General features: G+C 43.3%; 1 long non-coding RNA gene across 1 annotated transcript; it reads left to right on the top strand.

Moving 5' to 3' along the window:
* The first annotated feature begins 7,320 nt into the window (after positions 1 to 7,320).
* LOC120969360 (uncharacterized) lies at positions 7,321 to 10,580 on the top strand. The gene is made up of 2 exons (XR_012189027.1): positions 7,321 to 10,088; positions 10,306 to 10,580. It is a non-coding gene; the product is annotated as an uncharacterized lncRNA (long non-coding RNA).
* The last annotated feature ends 8,671 nt before the right edge of the window (positions 10,581 to 19,251 follow it).

A 19,251-nucleotide genomic window follows, 5' to 3' on the forward strand; every position in this document is an offset into this window, starting at 1 on the left:
CCAATGATGGGCTTCCTCAAAATACCCTAGGTCTTCGTGAGCAAGCGAGTTGGATGCACACCCACTTAGTTTCTTTTTTAGCTTTCATACACTTATAGCTCTAGTGCATCTGTTGCTTGGCAATCCCTACTCACTCACATTGATATCTATTGATGGGCATCTCCATAGCCATCGATACGCCTAGTTGATGTGAGACTATCTTCTCCTTTTTTGTCTTCTCTACAACCACCATTCTATTCCACCTATAGTGCTATGTCCATGGCTCACCCTCATGTATTGCGTGAAGATTGAGAAAGTTTGAGAACATCAAAAGTATGAAACAATTGCTTGGCTTGTCATCGGGGTTGTGCATGATTTAAATATTTTGTGTGATGAAGATAGAGTATAGCCAGACTACATGATTTTGTAGGGATAGCTTTCTTTGGCCATGTTATTTTGAGAAGACATGATTGCTTTATTAGTATTCTTGAAGTATTATTATTTTTATGTCAATATTAAACTTTTGTTTGGAATCTTTCGGATCTGAACATTCATGCCAAAATAGAGAAAATTACATTGATAATTATGATAGGTAGCATTCCACATCAAAAATTATGTTTTTATCATTTATCTACTCGAGGACGAGAAGGAATTAAGCTTGGGGATGCTTGATACGTCTCCAACGTATATATATATACCTATACTAATTCTTGACTTCCTAGAAATTCTCTCGTTAATTAGATTTTATGAGCCGTTAATCTGGTGGGGCCGAATTATTACGGTGTGGATACATCCGTCTAATTTCTAGCAGAAAAAAGCGAAGTCCAAATTTTTAAAACATAGTACCATGAATAGGAGATTTCATGTCCTAAAAAAAACTCCCATCGTCCAGCACTCCCAATATCTCATCTATCTCTCAAAAGAGAAAAACAAATCTCACCGGCAAAAAAAAACACACGTATATCTCCCCCACAAAAAACAACTCAAAGACTGTCACGCACACAACCCTCTCTCGTGACTGTTTTGAGGGAAAAAAAGAGCCAACGACCTGACCTAACTCACATGTGCCAAAGACCTTTTCAAGGTTATCTAGAAAAAACCATTCCAAGCAGCCACGTTAATCATTCACGAAAAATAGGATCTCTGTTAATCCTAGGTCTAAGTTCGTTTTGTTGGGAAAAAAAGGGAAACCCAAGTCGATTCCCTCCGTGTTGCCTCCGATCTCCTCTTCGTAGCTGCCGCCTAGTGGCAGCCCCCCGATCTACTCCGCGTTGCCATGATCTCCTACTCCACGCGTCGCCGACGGCAGCTTATCGTCGCTAAACCAACGCCTTCTCGATCTTCCCTGGCACCCAGCAGCCACCCTCTCCTCCAAGAGCAAAAAGAATTTGTGAAAATTGTATGTTTCTCCTACTAAGCTCCAGGGTCCAGACAGTAGATTTGTGTATCCCTGCTCTCAATCTTCTATTTTCTCTACAAATTGAATCATCCATCATTGCAGTATACAGGTAGTCTGGTAGTAGCCAATGTAATCACAAGTTCTTCCCCCCAGCTCGAATTTGTTGATTGTGGCTCGGCACTGTCAGATTAATAGACAAACATGTTCAACTTCTCTACATCCATCAGCTATCGGCTACTTTGCGTCCGCGAGACATTCAATTTCATATCATGTCTGCAGAACTCATGTTGGCCTGAGGTATTACCTATTTTTCTTTTTTGCTTTCATTCTTTTCAATGATATAGTTGACTGTTGTTTTTGCTCCAGATATATTAGTTTCTACATGTTCCAGTGCTCGATGCATTTATGTAATATACCGACACTAATAAGCAGTCCTGATCACCTATGTTCATCGCCCAAAATGAGTGACAGCTAGCTCAAGGAGTTCCTGTTGTGCGTGTCGAGCGCCGGCTCCATCCTCCATATGTGAAGAAATGGCACCATGCAGGCTCGATCTATACAGCTTTATACACGTGCTCATGCTAAAGCTTGGAGGGTCGGCTATTATTTTGCATGCGTGCTTCTATTTTAGTTTGCTGCTTTTTACCTTGCTACCTCTGTATGATGCATGGTACGGTGATGTTTTTTAGAGCATGGGTTTTGTCCGATTTGCTCTGCTGTCTGTCTCAAGTCTCAACTCTTATCCGTGCATGAACTGGAACCACAGATACAAGCCCTGACAGGCACAAAAAACTGTCTGTGCCTTGACAGGAAGATATAAGCCGTTTCCCACCACGTGATAATAAAATAGCATGGAGTCATGCTGGCCGCGGTACGCCATTGTGACATCCGTCAAACACAAGGACGCATCAGACGTGGCAAGCAGAACAAGATGTCCTTGGATAATCTAACCTTTTTCACGGGCTGATTGAGACCACAAGAAAACAACCATTTGTCGACATGAAAAGTATGAAAGGAAACTTTACATGTGTGTCCTTCGTTGTTCCTGAACTCTCTGCGTGCTTCACCATCCCCTATGCCCAGCCATTGTTCATACTCAAAGTGAAAAGGCCGTACAATATGAACCTGCTACACTAAATAGTAAATTCACATGGACATGGGGTTATTAATGCCGGAGACCGTCATCACGTTGTGTTGTGGTGTCAAGGTGAGGTTCAAAGAAGTAAATGCAAGAAGACCAAGAGTGTATGCGTGTGATAGTGTACTAATTTCTCCTCTTAACAACCTGTACATGTTCATCTAATACCTGTTTTTTCTTGGAAAAAGGTGTCACATGCAGATTGAAATTGTAGATTGTCGCTGAGATATATTACAAAAAAGTTCATAATAGAACACTTCACAAAACTCTCTCACAGAGCTACAATCATGGTCTTAGATACTTCTCCTTAGTCGATCTATCTAATGTAGTTCCAGATCTTGCAGCCAAATGGTACGGTGAGAAGGCGAATATGAAAGCTGGATAAAACTGTTGCTTATTGATGATTTGGTGCGGCATACAAGAGTATATAAGAGGGTATAAACCGACTTGGGGTAGGGGTACAAAACTGACTTGGACTAGAAGTCATATACCATAATGACTACTCTAACATCCCCCCGCAGTATCAACGGCAGGCTCGACGACGTTGAGACTGAAACAGATATCTTGAAACGGCTTAGTAGGCAGTGCCTTGGTGAAAATGTCAGCAAACTGAGCCGTAGAGGGAACATGAAGCACCCGAACCTGACCAAGAGCAACATTTTCACGAACAAAATGAATATCAATCTCAATATGCTTTGTGTGTCGGTGTTGAACTGGATTGCTGGTCATGTAGACTGCTGATATGTTGTCACAGTAGACAATAGTGGCCTGCTCAATAGGCCTGTGTAGCTCGGAGAGTAACTGCCGAATCCAGATTGTATCTGCAACGGCATGTGCCACAGCGCGATACTCAGCCTCGGCCGACGAACGTGAGACTGTAACCTGTCTTTTCGAAGACCAAGAAATCAAATTGTTACCAAGAAAAACACAAAAACCGGAAGTGGACCTTCGAGTGTCAGGACAACCAGCCCAGTCTGCATCAGAGTATGCGGTAAGCGAGTTTGGAGAAGAATTATTGAGGTGGAGACCATGATTGAGAGTTCCTTTTAAATACCGAAGAATGCGTTTAACATGATTATAGTGAGGAACCCGGGGATCATGCATATAGAGACATGCTTGTTGAACAGCAAAAGAGATTTCAGGACGAGTAATGGTGAGATATTGGAGAGCACCTGTTAGGCTACGATAGAGAGTAGGATCGGAAAAGGGTTCACCGGTAGCCGAAAGTTTAAAACTAGTATCGACAGGAGTGCGAGATGATTGACAGTCAAGCATACCAGCACGATTAAGAAGATCAAGAATATACTGGCGTTGGGAAAGAAAAAGGCTGGAGGAATCGCGAACAACAGCAATGCCTAAGAAATGATGAAGGAGTCCTAGGTCAGTCATAGAAAATTCAGATCTAAGAAGAGAGACAATATGATCTAAGAACTTTTGAGAGGAGGCGGTAAGAATAGAGAAGTAAATAGGCAGTGTCAGAAGTTTGATGATACACAAAAAGAGAGGTGTCGGAGAGAGATGGAGTGAAGCCTATTGTTTGAATGAAGGAGGAGAAGCGTTGAAACCAAGCTCGTGGGGCCTGTTTAAGACCGTAGAGAGATTTCTGAAGAAGACATACATGAGTTGGAAAGGATGGATTTTCAAAACCCAGAGGTTGCTGGCAGTAGACAGTTTCTTGAAGGGAACCATGGAGGAAAGCATTTTTAACATCAAGTTGGTGAATGGGCCATGAAGAGGAGACAACAACACTAAGAACGGTGCAAATGGTGCTAGGTTTAACAACAGGAGAGAAGGTTTCTTCATAATCAATTCCTTGTTGCTGAGAAAAGCCACGACAAACCCACCTGGCTTTATATCGTGAGAGGCTCCCATCGGAGTGGAACTTTTGGCGAAAAATCCATTTGCCAGAAACAATATTTGTATTGGGAGGACGAGGAACAAGTTGCCAGGTGTTGTTTTGAAGTAAAGCATTATATTCTTCTTGCATGGCAGCGGCCCAATTGGGATCAAGTAGAGCAGTTTTGTAATTCTTTGGAAGAGAAGTGAGAGATACGGAGGTATGAAGGTTTAGGCGGTCTTGGGGTTGATGAAATCTTGATTTGGCCCTAGTACGCATGCGATGATCATTAATCGGGGCTGCTGTAGGAATAGCATGAGGGGGTAAGGTGGGTACTGGTGAGTCCGGCGCAGCGGAAGAGTCGGACGAAGGAGTAGGGCTGGGTGGTGGAGTGGGAGCAGGGCTGGGTGGTGGAGTGGGAGTAGGGGCCGGGGTGTTGGGGAGGGAGCAGGGGCCGGGGGTGTTGGGGACGTCTCGGGTGGGGTGAGTGTATGGTTGGGATTGGCTATGGTGGGTGTTAATGGTGGTGGTGATAAGTTGTGTTCGGCAGGTAGGGGAGTATATAGTTGGAAAGGACGGGGAGAGGGGGTGTTTGCGGAGCTAGGGGTGTTGGATGGTGTAGTAGTGCGTTGTGAGAAAGGAAAAATGTGCTCAGCAAACGTGACATGACGAGAGACATGAACATGTTCGGTGTGAAGGTCGAGACAGCGATAGCCTTTGTGCTCGTCAGAGAAGCCGAGAAAAGCACATGGGATAGAGCGTGGTGACAATTTATTTGCAGAAGTGGCGTAGGCATTGGGAAAACAGAGACAGCCGAAAACACGAACCGCGGAGTAGTCGGGGTGGGAAAGAAAGAGGGAATAATAGGGAGTAGTGTTGGGTTTAGTTTTAGAAGGTCGAATATTTAGAAGGCAGGTGGCCATGTGTAGGGCTTCAGCCCAAAACTTGGGAGGCATAGATGATTGAATGAGGAGAGTGCGAACTATATCATTGAGGGTGCGAAGAGAGCGTTCTGCTTTACCATTTTGAGGGGATGTGTAGGGACATGAGAACCTAAGCAGGATGCCATGTTGTAAGAAGAAAGTACGATTTTTAATGTTATCAAACTCGCGACCATTGTCACATTGGATAAAGCGAATTGGGAGGAAGAAGTGAACAGACACATAGCGTTGAAAATTAAGGAAAAGAGAATGGACCTCGGATTTGTTGCGTAGAGGAAAAGTCCAGACAAAGTGGCTGAAATCATCTAGGATAACAAGGTAGTATTTAAAACCCGAAACACTTGCAATGGGAGAGGTCCATAAATCACAATGTATTAATTCAAAGGGATAAGTGCTACAAGAACTAGAGGAACTAAAGGGAAGACGCACATGTTTGCCTAATTGACAAGACTCGCAAAACACAGAATTATGAGAGTCCCTATTACATGGTATGGTAAATTCACTAAGCATAGAAGCTAAGACAGCGGGGTTGGGATGGCCCAAGCGACGATGCCAGAGATCGACGGAGGCCAGCATGGATGTTGGAGGGGTGGCGGCAGGAACTCCATTAAGAGAATAAAGATCACCGGAGCTATTGAAGCAAGCGATCTCGGCCTTGGTCAGGTAATCCTTCACAGATAAACCAAAAGGGTCAAGTTCAGCCGAAACTAGATTGTCGCAAGTAAATTGGCGAACAGAGATAAGAATTTTAATGAGGGCGGGTGCAACTAGAACATCGCGAAGTAAAAGAGGTTTGGTGGAAGAGGGAAGTTGAGCCTGACCAACACAATATATAGGAATAGATGATCCATCTCCAAGGATAATGGAAGGGAAAGGAGATTTAGTGCAAGAAGATAACCAATTACTAGATGCAGACATATGACTAGAGGCCCCTGAATCAAAGATCCAATCCGTACCTGAGTTTCCTTGTGCAGCAAAGTTATTCATGGCCTGGAGAAAGGCAGCTTGATCCTAGCTCGCGTCGCAGGTGAGGGTGGCGTCGGAAGCAGTGCCGGCGGATACGATGGTGAAGGCAGTAGGGCCGGCTGGGGAGTGTAGTAGGCATTGGCCGGCTGTGGTGGGGGTGGCGTCGGGAGCAGGGCCGGCTGAGGTGTGTAGTAGGCGCCGTCGTCGCTGGTGTAATGACCATAAGGAGCATACGTCGGGGCGGCGTGATAGGCATTGGCCGGCTGTCGGGGGTTGAGAACCCCGGGAGCACCAGTAGGCGGCCGAAGGCCGGGTTGCCAGGCACCTGAGTATGCCGGCGGAGCACCGAGGGTGGACGGAGCGGACCAGGGCATGGGCCATGCTTGAACAAGCCCCGTCCCAGGATCATGAGGAGGCCGCCATGCAACCGCAGATGGAGCAGTGGTGGGTGGTGCAGGACTCGGTGCTGGTGATGTCGTAGGCGGAACCGAACGAGTCGACGGCGACCTGTAGATAGGGTTTTTGCCGCGGTAGTTCGGACTAGGACGCCAGCCTGGGGGCGGTTGAACAGATGACGATGCGGACGGCCCGGCGGCAGGAGCCGGCCTGGAAGGCGGCGCTGGTGTCACTACAAGAAACCTGTTAATCCATGACGGATTTCTGGTGACGGCTCTCTGATCCGTCACGGAAACCGTCACTAATTAACAAGATGCAAATGGGCCTCAAAAGGGTAGCCCCTTTATGACGGACATCGAGGGACCATCACGTAAACCGTCATGGATCGACCAAATAGGCCTAGCGGGGCCTAGTTTTTTTTTCTTTATGCACCATCCGGACCTTCACGGACAGCTCCTGTTGATGTGTCAATGTGTGCCCCCCCTTGTTTGGCCCACATGACAGTCAAATGCTGTCGAGAAAATAAAAAAGAGGAGGGCGCGCGGGGAGATGAAGTTGACCAGCCAACCAAAAAAACAAAAGGCAAAGTCCAAGAGCGCGCGGAGGTGCAAAATTTTAAGTCGCCGACGCGCGGGTGGCAATATTTTTGAGCCAGCCCATTTAACTCCATGGTCCACTCCCACCTAACCCTAATTCCCATTCTCTCCCATTCCCTCAGCCGCCGCCACTCCTATCCTTCTCTGCCGCTCCACACCAGAACCGGAGACAGCACAGAACCACCCTTACCTCTCCCTATCCGCCACTCCGTGCCCGCCTCCATCCATCATCTGTCCTCTTCCTTCTCCGTGTCCGGTGAACAAGCACGGCGAGCTCCGAAGCTCACCTCCTACGACGCGGAGGCGCGCGTGGGTGGGGCTCCTGAGATCCGTGGTAGTGTCGACGGCGGCGTCCGCGAAGATGCGAGATCCGTCATCACGGCGGCGTCCGCGAAGATGCGAGATCCATGGTGGTGGCGTGCCGAGGTGAGGTACATGATGTGGCGACACCGCCACAGATCCAAAGTACAGCCCTTGTGGCTGGGTGCAGTTATCCGTCAGCCACGCCGCCGTCGGTCCCCTCGTCGTTGCGGATGTCTTCTCCATACGTGGTGAGTAGCCTCCACTCGCCGCTATTCACTTTCTCCGGCCGGAAAGACCAAGTATGTACATCCGCATCGTCCCTTACCCTCCCGCCCCCTCTGTTCATCTCCATGGATGGATGTAGCCGTTCTTGGTAGAGGACGGCTGCAGGCTTCGTTGGCCAGGCTGAATCGGTACAGGCAAAAAATCTGGGCATCTGCCATGTCCGTCATTAAAACGAATAGCAGAAGGCACGAGCACCACTTCCTGGGCTGCTTGTTCATTACTGATTATTTGTGCTTTGTAGATGTAGGCTGTTCTGCTTCCTTCCTAATTACATTGTGCCGCACATTCATCTTTTGTACTGGAAACAAAAAGTATTAGGTAAATTTCTGTTCGTGTTGCAGTTCAGGCATTGCTTTGTAGTTGTACACTGCTAATTCAGAAGTCTGATGTATGTTGTCTGATTTTTTGAAGAGTAATTGCCCACAGCATTTATTTGCCAGCTTTTACAATTGAGAAACTCATACCATTTTATACCTAAATGAAGAAAAACTGATATCTGCAGATTCTGTAGGTACATGCTATTTCTTATCTGCAGTTTTATTGCATGTATTTTGTTGAGAAAAAGTGCCATGCCTGCCACCTCCCACGTCCTCCGTCCGCCTCATCATCCCCGGCGAGCTTGCCAAGAACGCCATTCTTGAATATCTATGAAGTTTGGATAGTGCACTGAATATTCAGGTTTTTCAGTGCCAGGTTCATTTTACTGCATAGTGTCTAATCTTCTGCATGCACATAATGGTGATGGATCCCATATGAGTCAGGGCATCTAATGGTCTTTGTACAACTAAAAACATTTTTTACTTAGTGATATCTGCACTGCCCTTGCCTACATAATTTGCACATCTCACATGGACCAGAAACATTTTTTACTTGGTGATTATATCTACACTGCCTTTTCCTGCACATGCTCTTTATGTTATGCATACACTTTACTCAAACATCTATTTGCCCTTATGTTCTGCTATGGCACTCGCTCAATTTACATTTGTGAATTATGATTGCTGGAAGTAAACTTGACTGAAAATACACGTAATTCATGCTTGTTCTTCTAACAAAAAATTCAGTCCATGCTTATGTCCCTGTGTCACTGAAGAAGATAATTTGGAATCCAGCTCTTGAACTTTTTTTGGTTGAGTTACTTCATGAGCACAACACTTCTTACTGCTGGCTATTTTTCTTTTCTCATTGTGCGAGCACTAGCAGTGTAGAATTTGTGAGATCTGCTAGTTAGTTAAGCAACTACTAGTTTAATAAGTAAATGCCCATGAGATGCTCCTGTTGGTACCTTTGATTTTTCTTCTTTATGGAGAGAAAGTAATTCATTAATCTCACTGAATCCATCTACCAAGAGTAGATTGTTTGTTAACTAGGCCTGCTATTACACTGCTTCTCTGTTATATATTATGTGCAAACTTCCTCTGTGTTATGTGGTGAAAATTGCCATCATATCGATTTCCACACAATAAGTTGATGAATTTATGCCACATGATCTTTGCTCAATTTAATATATATCACAATTTGATGATGAATTTCTTGTTCTCAGTACATGCCACCATGTTCAGGATGTTATGTACTAAATACCTCCATCTAAACAAGTTGTAAAAATATTTTTTTCCTGCCCTTTACTCTGTTTTATTTATTTATATTAGAAATTGGTGCAGAGTTAGATATGTGTAGAGCTTGAAGATTTGTCCTCTTAATTACAGATGGTGCCCAACATTTGGTAATCTTATAAACCTGACCAAAGCTAACTCTTAACTATACCAGGTATATGGTCTTCTCCGTAGCAGCAGTAGTTGAGACATCATTAGTAGTGGTTAGGTTTGCACTTATGGTACGAAATGATTCTACAAAGTTTAGTTGACAGGTTTGTATGGCCTCAACTACTGCTGCTATAGTACTTAGTTATGTGATGTGTGTTTTGTTATTTTATCATTTGAATTTTATTTGACACATTTTTTTGTGTTTTGTTACTTTGCCATTTGAATTTCATTGCTGCCTTGATGTCTAATTCAATGATTACCTGACTTCTTAATATGGTTGTATAAATAATCCTTCTGTTTTCCCTTATTCTTCTGGTTTGCAAGCTAATAGTTTAATTGATGTTGAGTTTCTTCGCTTATTGCAGCAGAGGTGATGGATTTTGTACAACTGTATTTCTGGAAATGCGTGTACACAGAATTACAATCTGAAGGAGTGATGGAAGTGAAGATTGCGCGCTTTTATTTAAGATTACTAATAGTAAATGGTATATTGTTTTTCCTTCAGATTTAGGAGTGTTAGATCGGCTACATAGTGCATTTGTTCAGTCTCAAATTTCTAGTGTTATTACTAGCATATTCTCTAATTCTTTGGTATTATTCAACATCTGCTCTGTCTCAATTCTGTATCACATCTCATATTGAATTGTGGATCATCATTTTGCTTAAAATGGTGTTGCCTTTGAGTGTTTTGATTTTATGCAGGTTTGGCAGTTAATTTGTGTTCTTGGAGATTGAACTTTTTCAGCGAGAATTATTTGGGTTCGGAAGCTGCCCTGAAGCGGTGGTGAAGTGTTGGAGACTAAAAATCTGCTAGTAGTGCATTTTCTTTGAAGCCATGTTACTCTTTTTTTTAACAAAAATGCTTAAAGCGCTTTCTAGATATGCTTGTGATGTTTTGAAGTCATGTTGGAACTCTGTATTGTCATGTGAACAATTGATATTTTTGAATAAATATAATTTGGTTGTCCTATTGTAAATTCTGTTGCATTGAGAAAACAGGCAGGACAAAAAAGGGCTATTAAGTAGGACTAAAAAATAGGTACGCTAATGGTAGGTGAAAGATAAACATTATTTGGTTGGACTGTCTACGAAATTGGGCCAAATCCCTAACTAGGCTGATTACAACATGGGCCATGTTATCCTCCACGTCAGATCCAGGTAGACGCCATGTCGCAGCCACGTCATGTAAATCGGTGACGGTCTGTTCCGTCACAGCCTAGTTTGGGCTTGGCGGGCCTGGGGCAGATCCATGATGGCCAAGAACCGTCATGGAAAGTATGATATCAAATTATGACGCGATATACATGACGGATTTTGGATCCGTCATGGGTGGGCACGCATGACAGTTTTTGGGTGATCTGTGACGGACTAGGATTGTCATGTATTAACAAGTTTCTTGTAGTGTGTAGACGAGAGAGGAGGACGAGCCGCAGCATGAAAGACCTTGGGGCGAGAGTCCTTGCGAGCTTGTGTTTCCGCCGCGAGTTGTAGCAAGGAACGAACTTCAGCGAAGGTTGGAGGGGGCCGTATCATCGGTATGAACGAGGCTTGCTTGTCAAAGTCTTCGCTGAGGCTGCCGCCGACGATATTGATTAGCTGTGAGTCGCTAACTGTATCGCCGAGTTCGCGGAGCTCATCACCAATGGTCTTAACGCGCTGGCAGAACAGGTTCACCGGGGCGTCTCCTTGCACCATATTGCGAAGCTCGGTGTGGAGAGCGTTTTTCCGAGCGTCGGTGTTGCTTTGGAAGAGCTGACGGAGGGAGTGCCAGATGTTGGCAGCGGTGGCGCCGTCGTGATCGAGCATGTTGAAGATCTCGGTGGTGATGCGGGTGTAGAACCACTGGACGATCACGAGATCGTCTTTCAACCAGCGGATCGTCGGGGCGGGGAAGACAGTTGGCGGCGACATGCGAGCGCAGGTTGCAGCGGCCGAGGTGGAGATCGAAGAGATGTCTCCAATGGTAGTAGTTGTGGGCGGCGAGATCAAGAACTATGGGGATGTAGGGGCTGACATCGGAGATTGTGTCAGCAAAAGATATTGGTGCGGCGAGGATGGGTGCAGGGTAGTTTTGTGGAGCTATGGTGAGGGCCGAGAGAGAAGCGGCCGCGGCGTTGGCAGCCTTGGCGATGAGTGCGGCCCGGCGCTCGAAGTAGCCGGGCGGCGGCGGTGGCGTTGGCGGAGCCATACCCTAAACCCTGCGACCGGTATCTGATACCATGAAAGCTGAATAAAACTGTTGCTTATTGATGATTTGGTGCGGCATACAAGAGTATATAAGAGGGTATAAACCGACTTGGGGTAGGGGTACAAAACTAACTTGGACTAGAAGTCGTATACCATGATGACTACTCTAACAGAATAATCCAATGCCGAAGGCTACAACAACAGGAGCAGCCACGGCATCGGTATCATGAATGTTGAGACGAGTCGGATGGGCTCCTGCAGTCCAAAACAGTACCTGATCAAGCAATTTCTGGTAGGATGCCCCAGGCAATGATATAGCTAGCAGTTTATCAGCCGACGATTAATTCTTGCTTTGTTCATCATTGTGCCTACTCATTACCTTTACAGGTAATTCTCAATCCAGTGTGATCCATGGTCAGGTTTATATAATGCATAACATATATATTGTGTATATTCAATAATGCCCCTATGCCAGATATTTTTTTAAGCTTGCATATATAATCAGTGATGCTTTTAATTATGTGTCGTGTGTTCTGCTATTTTTGTAGAACGTTCATGGTATATTTTGCACAAGACATTTCGAACCTATTTGAAAGCAAAGATATTGACCTACTAATCCATATATTTTTTATCCTCACTATATAAATTTATTATTTGAGAACGATTCATGGGTATATGAGTATGTATCAAGTTAGTCTGGTAGAGCAAATTTCTGAACCAAAATTAGTTGTAAAAGCCATACCTGATTTCTTATAGACTTTTGAGCATTCTATAGACTCTGGGGCATTATTTCCTATACTAAATATGTCGTAGTATCTCCACATACCCCAGACACAAGTTACAATGCCCTGGGTTATATGTAAAATTTAGTTTGCCTATTTGTGTCTACATCATCAAGTATTAACCTTTGTTATAATCTGAAACGATAATGCAAGAATTAACTTCAGAGGTTATGATGGTCTTAACAAACATGGTCCTATTAAAGGTGAGCGGATTAGCTGTAGGGCTATTCAACATATTTACTGCACGAAAATCGTTCAGCTAAACCATTCCTAGATGTATGTTATCCGGCATATACTTCATTACATGGTGTACTGTACAGCCTACATGCTTATTATTTGCAAACAAGCACAATCTTTGACATATATTTGATTTCACTAGGTTCGAAGGAAGTTTACCTTACATACCATGATTTTTTTCTGTTCGCGGATTACTGCACACTCAAAGCCATTCTTTTTTCCTGACAAAACACAACATCATTGAATTTTCATTCAGAACAATACGAAGTAAGGAGTAGGGAAACCGAGCTAGGCATGAGAGGAATAAAACAGGATTAAATCCTCTGGACATCCGTCAGATGAACAAGGCACGTGGTTAAATCTTTGTATTGTACATAATGTTTTTGCTGGATAATAGCTGACAAATATAGTTTCATAGGCCAGAATATCCAAATTGACGACTATTGATTTGATTTATTATTTTTTGCATTTGAACATAATGTTTTGCTATTAGTTTTTCTGAAGATACCAAGAAAGGTTGATTTTCTGTACCTCGATTGACAATACTCTTTTCTGTTACAGCACATGCCAACAAGATAGTACCTATGAAGAAATTAAAGTTGTGTTTGCAAAAGTTCCACTTGGAGTTATCCTTCAAGTTAACCAATAATTGTTTCGAAGTAGTTATCTTTCATATTCAACTAATAGGATTTGCTGCTAATATTATTTTATTGAAAATAAATTTCAAGGAAGCGTGCATGTTCATGGATCAGCAAAAGACAATTGTGTAATTCGTCCTTCAATGTCACCGTAACCGTAAGATTCTGCCCTTATGTTATTATGTTAAAATTGGTTTCAGATGTACATACTTATTGGTTGATGGTAATTCTACAAATCATTTAACGTTTTAAGTATTGAATAGCCTGTTGTTTTACTACATAAATATCAGGTATACATACCTTTTACTGCATGTTCTATATTTAGAATACATGTTAAGTAAGTATTAGAATATATCCAGCTCCAGTATGACTCTGTTAATCTTGACCTACTCAATGCATTATCTTTTTGTCCATGAGAGATCTCTGTCTTAGTTTATGTGTACTTTTTTTTTCAAATTTTGGCACAGGAATTCATCTAAAGCTTTTATGAAGACCCAGAGCATTCATTGGCTTCGGCCAGGTAAAATTTTGAATATGGACATGTTTTAGAGGAACCAGAACCATTCTATCGTCATTTATATACATGAAGCTTAGATTGCCCGTCAAAAAAGCATTCGATATAACGCTTCTATTCACATAGACAACATGAATGGTAGAGTACTATTATTACTATAGCTGTCAAGCAAGAAAATATAATAGATTTCCCCTTACCACCAAGGAAAATTAAACCATCTAAATACATGATCTCATATACATGTTCTATGTACATAAATGCAGATATACAGTATATCCAATCAAGCAAAGACTATGGAAATACTGATGTACCAGTTGGTGGGATATGCACATATTAATCCACATTTTCAATATTTAATGTTTCTTAATTGATAGCCCGTGCAGGTGCACGGGTTGACGACTAGTATCTATAATTTTTGATTGTTCCATGCTATTATATTATCTGTTTTCGATGTTTAATGGGCTTTAATATGCTCTTTTATATTTTTTTGGGACTAACCTATTAACCGGAGGCCCAGTGCCAGTTTCTATTTTTTTTTTGCCTATTTTAGAGTTTCGCAGAAAAGGAATACCAAACGGAGTCCAAACGGAATGAAACCTCCGCGATGATCTTTCTTGGACCGAAAGAAATCCAAAAGACTTGGAGTCGAAGTCTGGAACTCCACGAGGCGGCCAAGAGGCAGGAGGGTGCGCCCCCCACCCTCGTGGGCCCCTCGTAGCTCCACCGACGTACTTCTTTTGCCTATATATACTCTTATACCCTAGAAACATCGCAGAGAGCCACGGAACCACTTTTCCACCGCCGCAACCTTCTGTAACCGTGAGATCCCATCTTGGGGCCTTTTCCGGCAATCTACCGGAGGGGGAATCGATCATGGAGGGCTTCTACATCAACACCATTGCCTCTCCGATGAAGCGTGAGTAGTTTACCACAGACCTTCGGGTCCATAGTTATTAGCTAGATGGCTTCTTCTCTCTCTTTGATTCTCAATACAAAGTTCTCCTCGATGTTCTTGGAGATCTATTCGATGTAATACTCTTTTGCGCTGTGTTTGCCGAGATCCGATGAATTGTGGATTTATGAACAAGATTATCTATGAATATTATTTGGTTCTTCTCTGAATTCTTATATGCATGATTTGATATCTTTGCAAGTCTCTTCGAATTATCGTTTTAGTTTGGCCTACTAGATTGATGTTTCTTGCAATGGAAGAAGTGCTTAGCTTTGGGTTCAATCTTGCGGTGTCCTTTCCCAGTGACAGTAGGGGCAGCAAGGCACGTATTGTATTGTTGCCATCGAGGATAAAAAGATGGGGTTTATATCATATTGCTTGAGTTTATCCCTCTACATCATGTCATCTTGCTTAATGCGTTACTCTGTTCTTATGAACTTAATACTCTAGATGCATGCTGGATAGCGGTCGATATGTGGAGTAATAGTAGTAGATGCAGAATCGTTTCGATCTACTTGACACGGACGTGATGCCTATATTCATGATCATTGCCTTAGATATCTTCATAACTATGCGCTTTTCTATCAATTGCTCGGCAGTAATTTGTTCACCCACCGTAATACATGCTATCTTAAGAGAAGCCACTAGTGAAACCTATGGCCCTCCGGGTCTCTTTCTTATTATATTGCATCTCTTTTATTTACATGGCATCTCGTTTACTATTTTGCAATCTTTACTTTGCAATCTATACAACAAAAATACCAAAAATATTTACTTTACTATCTTTATTAGATCTCACTTTTGCGAGTGACTGTGGAGGGATTGACAACCCCTTTATTGCGTTGGTTACAAGGTTCTTGATTGTTTGTGCAGGTACTAGGTGACTTGTGCGTTGTCTCCTACTGGATTGATACTGTTCTCAAAACTGAGGGAAATACTTACACTACTTTGCTGCATCACCCTTTCCTTTTCAAGGGAAACCAACGCATGCTCAAGAGGTAGGAATGCCCCGGAAGACATCCCCTCTTTCGTCTTCGTCTATCGATAACTTTACTTGAGGCTATATTTTTATTCACCACATGATATGTGTTTTGCTTGGAGCGTCTTGTATGATTTGAGTCTTTGCTTTTTAGTTTGCCACAATCATCCTTGTTGTATACACCTTTTGAGAGTGACACGCATGAATCGTGATTTATTAGAATACTCTATGTGCTTCACTTATATCTTTTGAGCTAGGCAATTTTGCCCTAGTGCTTCACTTATATCTTTTTATAGCACGACGATGGTTTTATTTTATAGAAATTGTTGAACTTTCATGCTTCACTTATATTATTTTGAGAGTCTTTCAACAGCATGGTAATTTGCTTTTGTTACAAATTTAGTCCTAATATGATAGGCATCCAAGAGGGATATAATAAAAAAAATTCATATAAGTGCATTGGATACTATGAGAAGTTTGATTCCTTATGATTGTTCTGAGATATAGAGATGGTAATATTAGAGTTATGCTAGTGAGTAATTGTGAATTTGAGAAATACTTGTGTTAAAGTTTGTGATTCCCGTAGCATGCACGTATGGTGGACCGTTATGTGATGAAGTAGGAGCATGATTTATTTATTGATTGTCTTCCTTATGAGTGGCGGTCGGGGACGAGCGATGGTCTTTTCCTACCAATCTATCCCCCTAGGAGCATGGCATAGTACTTCGTTTCGATAACTAATAGATTTTTGCAATAAGTATGTGAGTTCTTAATGACTAATGATGAGTCCATGGATTATACACACTCTCACCCTTCCACCATTGCTAGCCTCTCTAGTGCCGCACAACTTTCGCCGGTACCATACACCCACCATATACCTTCCTCAAAACAGCCACCATACCTACCTATTATGGCATTTCCATAGCCATTCTGAGATGTATTGCCATGCAACTTTCCACCGTTCCGTTTTGTTGGGGAACGTAATATTTCAAAAAAATTCCTACGATCACGCAAGATCTATCTAGGAGAAGCATAGCAACGAGCGGGGGGGGGGGGGGGGGGGGGAGTGTGTCCACGTACCCTTGTAGACCGAAAGCGGAAGCGTTTAGTAACGTGGTTGATGTAGCCGAACAACTTCGCGATCCAACTGATCAAGTACCGAACGCACGACATCTCCGCGATCTACACACGTTCAGCTCGGTGACGTCCCTCGAACTCTAGATCCAGCTGAGGCCGAGGGAGAGTTCCATCAGCATGACGGTGTGGTGACGGTGATGATGAAGTTACTGACGCAGGGCTTCGCCTAAGCACTATGACAATATGACCGAGGTGGAAAACTGTGGAGGGGGGCACCGCACACGGTTAAAGATCAACTTGTGTGTCTATGGGGTGCCCCCCTCCCCCGTATATAAAGGAGGAGAGGAGGAGGCCAGCCAGCCACAAGGGGCGCGCCAAGGGGAGAGGAATCCTACTCCTAGTAGGAGTAGGTTTCCCCCTTTCCTAGTCCAACTAGGAGAAGAAGGAAGGAGAGGGAGAGGGAGAGGGAAAGAGGGGCCGCGCCCCCTCCCCTAGTCCTATTCGGACTCCCCTTGGGGGGGGGGCGCCACCTCCTGGTTGCTACCCTCTCTCTCCCCTAAGGTCCACTAAGGCCCATAACTTTCCGGGGGAGGGGGGATTCCGGTAACCCTCCGGCACTCCGGTTTTATCCGAAACTCTCCAGAACACTTCCGGTGTCCGAACAACATGGTCCAATATATCAATCTTTATGTCTCGACCATTTCGAGACTCCTCGTCATGTCCGTGATCTCACCCGGGACTCCAAACAACCTTCGGTACATCAAATCACATAAACTCGAAACCTGGATGCTCATATTGGCTCCCACATATTCTACGAAGATCTTTATTGGTCAAACCGCACAACAACATACGTTGTTCCCTTTGTCATCGGTATTTTACTTGCCCGAGATTCGATCGTCGGTATCATCATACCTAGTTCAATCTCGTTACCGGCAAGTCTCTTTACTCATTCCGTAATGCATCATCCTGCAACTAACTCATTAGTCACATTGCTTGCAAGGCTTATAGTGATGTGCATTACCGAGAGGGCCCAGAGATGCCTCTCCGACAATCGGAGTGACAAATCCTAATCTCGATCTATGCCAACTCAACAAACACCATCGGAGACACCTGTAGAGCATCTTTATAATCACCCAGTTACGTTGGGACATTTGATAGCACACTAAGTGTTCCTCCGGTATTCGGGAGTTGCATAATCTCATAGTCATGGGAACATGTATAAGTCATGAAGAAAGCAATAGCAATAAACTAAATGATCATAGTGCTAAGCTAACGGATGGGTCTTGTCCATCACATCGTTCTCTAATGATGTGATCCCATTCATCAAATGACAACACATGTCTATGGCTAGGAAACTTAACCATCTTTGATTAACGAGCTAGTCAAGTAGAGGCATACTAGGGACACTCTGTTTGTCTATGTATTCACACATGTACTAAGTTTCCGGTTAATACAATTCTAGCATGAATAATAAACATTTATCATGATATAAGGAAATATAAATAACAACTTTATTATTGCCTCTAGGGCATATTTCCTTCAGTCTCCCACTTGCACTAGAGTCAATAATCTAGATTACATAGTAATGATTCTAACACCCATGGAGTCTTGGTGCTGATCATGTTTTTCTCGAGAGAGAGGCTTAGTCAACGGGTCTGCAACATTCAGATCTGTATGTATCTTCAAAATCTCTATGTCTCCCTCCTTGACTTGATCGTGGAGGGAATTGAAGCGTCTCTTGATGTTCTTAGTTCTCTTGTGAAATTTGGATTCCTCTGCCAAGGCAATTGCACCAGTATTGTCACAAAAGATTTTCATTGGACTTGATGCACTAGGTATGACACCTAGATCGGATATGAACTCCTTTATCCAGAATCCTTCATTTGCTGCTTCCGAAGCAGCTATGTACTCCGCTTCACACGTAGATCCCACCATGACGCTCTGTTTAGAACTGCACCAACTGAAAGCTCCACCATTCAATATAAATACGTATCCAGTTTGTGACCTAGAGTCATCCAGATCAGTGTCAAAGCTTGTATCGACGTAACCATTTATGATGAGCTCTTTGTCACCTCCATAAACGAGAAACATATCCTTAGTCCTTTTCAGGTATTTCAGGATGTTTTTGACCGCTGTCCAGTTGAAAGGATCTAGATGACGATTAGAGGGGGGGTGAATAGGCGTTTTAAAACTGTTACAGATTTGGCTTTATCCTAATGCGGAATTAAACTAAAAGGATACCTTTCAAGCACAAATCCTAAATATGCTAGGCTCAACTAAGT

The sequence above is a fragment of the Aegilops tauschii genome, chromosome 7 (genome assembly GCF_002575655.3).
Source record: "Aegilops tauschii subsp. strangulata cultivar AL8/78 chromosome 7, Aet v6.0, whole genome shotgun sequence".
Classification (NCBI taxonomy): Eukaryota; Viridiplantae; Streptophyta; class Magnoliopsida; order Poales; family Poaceae; genus Aegilops; species Aegilops tauschii.